The sequence below is a fragment of the Pipistrellus hanaki genome, assembly GCF_964339955.1.
Source record: "Pipistrellus hanaki genome assembly, chromosome: 17".
Lineage (NCBI taxonomy): Eukaryota > Metazoa > Chordata > Mammalia > Chiroptera > Vespertilionidae > Pipistrellus > Pipistrellus hanaki.
In genome coordinates this window covers 29,600,758-29,608,287 of record NC_140519.1, presented here as the reverse complement: position 1 = coordinate 29,608,287, position 7,530 = coordinate 29,600,758, and positions in this window count along the sequence as shown.

Below are 7,530 nucleotides of genomic sequence, written 5' to 3'. Positions count from 1 at the left end.
TTTTTCTCTGACTGGCTTATTTCACTTAGCATAATACTCTCCAGGCCCATCCATGCTGTTGCAAATGTAAGAGTTCCTTCTCCAAATATGTTTTTATATAATTAACTAGAGGCCTGATGCACAAAATTCATGCATGGGAGGGGGTCCCTCAGCCCAGCCTGCAGTCTCTCCAATCTGGATCCATGGGCTCAGGCCTAAACCAGCAATTGGACATCCATCTCACAATCTGGGACTGCTGGGTCCTAACCACTCACCTGTTTGCCTGATCATCCCTAACCACTCTGCATCCCTGCCTAATCATCCCTAACTCCTCTGCCTGCCAATCTGAATGTCCCTAACCCTCCTCCTCTGCTGGCCTGATTGCCTCTAATTGCCTATGCCTTGGTCCTGCCACCATGGCTTTGTCTGGAAGAAGGACCGAATGACCAGAGATGTCTGGTTGACCCAGTCTAATTAGCATATTATCCCTTTATTAGTATTTATATTTATTAAGCAATGACTCTAAACCAGGCACTATTCTATGAATTAGAAAGTCAGGGGTCAATGGGCCAGCCAGGGACCCTGGCCCTCAAGGATTCTGTATTCTGGGGAGAAGAGACATATACTATAGATTAGGAAAGAAAACAATTCTGGAGACTGATTATATGATAGAAAAAGCCATTAGACAATGTTCAGAACACAAAAAAAGAAACATCACTGAAAATCAAATATCTGCATAAAAAAATGACAGAGAGGAACAATTCCTTAATGATCTCAAAATGCATACATATATTTTTAGAAACTCCATGTAGGATTCCAATTGCTCAATGATCAAGCCTCAAACAAACACAATTTGTACAGGAGAAAATACAAATAGGAAACAAATGTCTGGGAAAATGTTCAAACTAACTTGTAATCAAGAAGTGCAAATTTAAGCAACTTTTTAACATCTGCTAAGTTTAAAAAAAAAATGCTTGAAAAAATAAAAAGCAGACTTACAGGAAGGATGACAACATAAACACAGGCTTCTTTCCCCTCCAGGAAAAATCACTGAAATGACCAAAGAGAAGAGGGATGGGTCAAGGGCAGGAAGACAGTCACCAGCAGGAAACCAGGAGACGGTGCCAACCACATATGAGTCACAACGTGGAGGAATTTCTGCCAGTTTCAGTACCAACTATGAAAAGAAATAACTAACTTTCCTCAAAGGCAGCTAAAGGAGGGAAGGGAAGGAAACTATAGCAAAGCCCATGATCAGGTCAAGAGCAGATGGAAGACCATTTCTCTTGGAGTTAATTTCTCTATAGTGGGGCCAGTCTGTAGACCTGCTAGCAAGAAAGGGAAGAGAAAGCATCATGCCACTCCCAATCAGTCTCATAGTGGTACTAGTCAGGTGAATATGGGCTTGAGGGGAGACATTCTCTTGATTTGAAGGAATAAGTTCTAGAAACAAAACATAACAAGGAAAGGCAGCAGTTGGGGAGAATGTATTTGTAGCCACATCTAGTAAAAAGCCCACAGGCCAGAGGGTTTTTTTCCCCAACCGAATTATTTCCAGCAGCGTTCCTTTGCCCTGAGCCTAAGGTTCAACACAGAACTGGAAAGACCTCTAGCCAAGGGACTGGATATTCCACCAGCTCAATGAAGCCACCAGTTTTGCAGTAGTTTCAACAGAGAAGAAATTGTACTAAATACCCAGCATTTTGAGGTCCATGGCTCATGGGATCTATCGACCTTTGTTGGGTTGACAAAGATTTACCTGCTCCTATGATGTTACCTCATCCAGCCCTCCACTTATTTTTTATGAGGAGAAGCCAAACAGCATCCAAATAACTATGATTTATACATTATTTAGGGACAGCAGGTCTGGATCGAACTTCTCCCATTCAAAGATGAGTAGAGAGAAAACCACCTATATGAATCTAAAAGACAACAGGAAGTAATGCAGGAAGCATGCAGGTTCTAGAATCAGAATCCCAGTTCTACCATTTACCAGCCATGCAACCTGGAGTAAGATGCTTACCCTTTCTATACCTCATGTATAAAATAAGGGTACTCAGCATGAAGAGAATGAAGATCGTGAAGATTAAATGAGCAAGTAAAAAATTACTAACATTTTTGGTACATGATAAATGTAAGGTATTGTTAATATCATCACTATTGTCATATGCATTTGCAAAAACTTTCAACTAATAAAAGAGAACTAAATGTTGGGTATATTATCAATGTTTTTTTTTGTTTGTTTGTTTTTTGTTTTTTTTTTACCAAGTATTTCTGGTTGTTCTCCCAAGCACATGTATGTCCAACTGCCTTTAGAATTAGGGAGGATGGTGTGAATTGATTTGATCATTGAGTGTGAGTGGAAGTCATGTGTATCACTTCTGGGAAGAATTAGTATGTGAACTTGCCAAGATAATTCTCCCTTTATCACAGGAAACTTCCAGATAGTGGCTACTCCTGACTCCTGAAACAGAGCTCCAACCACCTGCTATAGCATAAGTGAAAAATAAAAGCTTCTACTAAGCCACTAAAACATTAAGTTTTTTTTTGTTACTGTAGCAAAACCTAGCCGATACTTATAACAGAAGTAAAAAGTAAAGGAGGAGAATGTTTTTGAAAACTTACCTCCAAGAAAGAGTAGAAAACACTAGACAATATTTATTTTATGCACTCAGAGACAGTAAAGTAAAATAGTTCTATGAAACAACAGTAAAAACATAATATGACAAGGTATCTGCTATAGATTGAGTGTTTATGTTCCCGCCCTAACCTCCAATGTGATGGTGTTCGGAGGTGGGGCTGTGGGAGTTGAATAAGCTATGAGGGTGCAGCCCTCATAAATGGATCAGTGCCTTATAAAAGTGTCCTCAGAGAACTCCCTCACCCCTTTCCAACATGCGAGGACCCAGCAAGAAAATAGCTGTCTATGAACTAGGAAGAGTAGCCTGACCCAACACCAACACTGCTAAAGCCTTAATATTGGTTCTATCAGTCTCCAGAGCTGGGAGAAATAAACATTGTGTGTAAGCCACACAGACTACAGTATTTTTGTTATAGCAGTCTGAAAGGACTAAGAATCCTGACATGATTAGCAATGAGGCAGCAAAATCAAAGAAAGAAAATCAGACAGTAAGTGTGGCAAGAGCTGGGTTAGAAATGACACTGGCATGTATGTCATTGGAGTTGGGGCCCTGCTCAGAGTTTAGAAAGGGATCACGGATCTGCCCTAGATTACCACAAAAATGTTCCCTGAAGTTCTGTTTAGAATGGAGAGAGGAATTTGCTAGGAATCACCTAGTACCAAGAATGGATAATTTGTTCAATAAGCTTATACAGACCTTTATACATTGTACAATTGGTTTTTCAGCACCAATGGAAATGATCTATCTCTGTGCTGTACAATACACTAGTCACGAGTCACGTGTGGCTGGTGTGACAGGAAACTGAACTGTCAACATTATTTACTTTGATTCCATTTTAATTAATTTTAAAAGCCACATTGGCTAGTGGCTGACAGAAAGGGCAGCTCATTTTTAAAATGTAACATAGATCTGCATTTGTTTACATAAAACATGTTCATAATAGATTGCTAAGGTTGGTCATATAAAGAACATTTGCAATTAACCTTCTTCTGTGTGTGCATGAGTGTGTGTTCACACCCAGATAACTGCCAACTCCACATCAAGATGTCATGGTGGGTACTGAATAGGGGCAATATGGATTTCTTCTCCTGTATTGTCTGAAATTCCCAAAGGAGATTGCAATATTTTTGTAAAGGACAACTATTTTTATTTGTAATATTTTCCCAAGGTACAATTATTTTCATTTAAAAATACATTTTTTTAAAAAAGCTACTACTTGTAATTGTGCAGAAAAACTGCTGATGGCATTGCAATTTGATATACTTATTTGGAATAAATATGTCTATACCTCAAAAATGTATCCTAAAATAGCTCTCAAAAGTAGGGAAAAATATTTCTTCAAAAATCTTGTGGCAGGGGAATAATTATTTCATATTATTTTGCAACAAGATAATTATGACTTTCTTAAAAAGTGTCTATGAATTAAAATAGAAAGGGAAAAGGGAAAAATGTTAAAAGCTGATTTAGGATAGAAAGCTGTTTTTAATTTTCCTTTAATGTTGTAATATTATTCTCTCAATAAGTAACTTTTTGTAAAAGAGCTAGTGCATCAAAAGGATAAACCACTAATTGCTAAAAAAAAAAAAAAAAAAAAATGCTGGTTCTCAGTGACTTAACACAAGTGAGGTTTATCCACAAGTGAGTTTTATCAGTCATTTACATCACAGTCTGATGGAGGTGGGTCAATTGCCTAAATGGCTGTCTCCTGTCATCTCTTGGTGTCCACTGTCACTAAGGAAAGGAGGAGAGAGCATAGAGGAGCATAGACTGCCATGCAGAGAGTTTGATGGCCATATCTTCATTCTCTGGACCAGAATCCAGTAACATAGCCCACATCCAACTGCAAGGGACATTGGTAAATGTAATCTTTTGTCAGAAGAAGAATGGGATCAGAAAGTATCTAGCCAGTTGCTGCTAAACTTGCCAAGTCAAACCAAATTCATTTGCTTTGTTGATAAGTTCATGAGGTAGGTCAATTACAAAGATGGATACTGCTACTGGAATGCCAAAGACTATATTTTAAAAAGTGTTTTAAATATTTTTTTTAAAAAATCGCAAGTCTATTCAGGTTGCTCTAACAAGATACCATATACTGGATGGCTCAGACAGCACACATTTATTTCTCACAATGCTGGAGACTGGGAAATCTGAGATCAAGGTACCAGCAGATTTGATGGATGATGAGAGTCCATTTCCTGGTTCTTGATGGCTGCGTTTTTGCTAAACTTCACAAGTCAAAAGAGGTGAGGGAGTTTTCTGGAGTCTCTTTTATAAGAGCATTAATGCCATTCTTGAGGACCCTGTCCTCATGAATTAACTAAAAGGCCCCACTTCCTAATACCATCACAGAGGGGTTTAGGATTTAACATATGGACTCTAGGGAGACACAAACATTTGGTCTCTAGCAATAATAATTAAGCATGTTTCTACCACTCATAATTGACCATTTTTAACTTTTGTAATATAACATTTTGTTATGATATCATATTGGCACTGTACATATCACTCTGCACATTGTCTTTGTCATTAATATGTTTAACAACAGTCAGTGTTCATACTTAGCATTCTAATTCATTTTTTTAATTGTAGTAATGTACTTCCATTATATAAATATACCGCATGCTATTTATCTACTTATATATTATTATATATTATGGTTATTACTATTATTTTTATAACAATTCTGCAAGGGACATCCACCAACACCATGTTTTTTTAGGCATGAAAACACTAATTTCTTTCCAATAATTTAAACATGTATAACTTGTACATATGTATAAAGATAGAAAACATGCATATATCAAATTTGCGGATGACATAAATTCATAAATGAGATGAAATGATAGATGACAAACATTGATGTTCAAACTCTACGTAAGTTAGACTATGTAACCACCAAGACTCTGTAATCACCAAGATGGAATTTAAGGAAAGCATAAAATTCGGTATTTAGCTGAAAGGATTAAATACCCATTTTGTAAGGCAGAGATGTAACTAGACAGTAGTTATGAGAAAAATGTCTAGGGATGTTAGTTAACCCATACTATGCTATGAAACAACAGTGACACTGTTTTTATGGAAAAAATGTATAGTGGTACAACTATATTAACAAGAGAATACACTTTACAGAGGCTCAACTCCAAACATAATTAAATTTTCCTAAGTCAGAACTCTATGGTTTCTTAGTAAGCCTGGTCTGCTATAACAAATTACCAACTATTTATCAAATGAAACCAATTCATATTGACACTAGAGGCCTGGTGCACGAATTCATGCACGAGTGGGGTTCAGCCAGCCTGCCCCCAATCCGAACTAATTAAGCCAGCTGGCTGGGGGTAGGGGCCGTAGGTAGATGGCCAGCCAGCCCCAGCCCCTGGTTGAACTCCTGGTGGAGGAGATAATTTGCACACTCACCTTTTATTATATAGGATAAGCAAAAAACAGAAAGCAGTCACGTTACATACTGCATTGCAGCGAGGATGGGGTTGGACTAAGGCTAAAACCAGGGTTTTGCATGCTGCTATGACTCCCTTTCACTCTCTCTCTCATCAGTGCATCTCTCAATCTGCTGGCTTATTCTCTAAGCTATCAACTGCATTCGGCTGGCCTTGGTGAAAGCAAATCTAGATGATTCTCATCTATTATTTCAATTCAGGAACTCCCAGGGAAGGTCTTTCCTTGGCCCAATACAGTGCATTGAATATTTATGTCCCCCACAAAATCCACATGTTAAAGTCCTAGCCCTCATGAATGGGATGAGCGTCCTTATAAATGGTACCCCAGAGAGCTCCCTCACCCTTTTTTTCCTGCCATGAGAGAATACAAGTAGTCAACCATCTGCAACCTGGCACAGAGCTTTCAACAAAACCCAGCTATGCTAGCACCTTGAACTTCGACTTTCCACCTCTACAATAATAATCATTAAAATCCTATTGTTTATAAGCCGATAAATAGTTGGTAATTTGTTATAGCAGACCAGGCTTACTAAGAAACAACCAGTGTGGGTCTTATACTCCCACCTTAGGGAAATCAGGATGGCTGCCTGAATCAACTATTAGAGGGGAGAGGAACAACTGCTTCATGACCTTAGGAGGATTGTGGTTGAACAGGAAGCCAGTCTGAATCTTCTAAAGATATTGTCCTTCACCCTGAAGTCATTGGCATAGAGTTACTTGCAAGTATCTTTAATCACTTTCCTTGCTTTTCTTAGAAGTCCCTCCTAATTCTGCTGGATGGCTGAGTGGTCAACATTACATATACAGTGAGTTGCGGATACAGAAGGGACAAGTCAACAAAAATATGTGATATTTTATTCACTATGTGATTTTTCTTCCATTGGTCTTATATTTTTAAGATTTATAAATGTAGAATAGTTACTTATTTATCGTGGTTGATATAAAAAAATACTCCATCAGTTGAATAAAGCCCGAGTAAATTATCATGGCAAAAATAATCAGTACACCTGCTTGAACTAGTGTCTGGATCATTACCAAACTTGATATTTATTGAGCTCCGACTGTGTGCCCATAGGTGCAGTTCTATACTGAGGGATTTATAACCTCACGGGGTCAACCAAACCACACAAATAAGACCCAGGAAAGATGGATCACATGCAGGGGAGAGACATAATGTCCTGATCAACAGTTCACCTTAAGAGGAGGGCTCAGAATCCAGGCAAGAAAAAGACGTGTGGAAGAAGTGGGATTTTAAACAGAGCACAAAGGAATAAAAGCAATTGGTAAGAAAGCGAGAGAAAAATAAACCTAGGACACAGATTCACATTTAAGAATATTCACTGGACACTCTATATCAGTGGGTTAAAAACAAGACTCAGAAGCAGAATCACTTGGAAAAAAACTAAAAAAAAATAAGGATCTTGGGCCCCAACCCTCAAAATTCTCATTCAGCC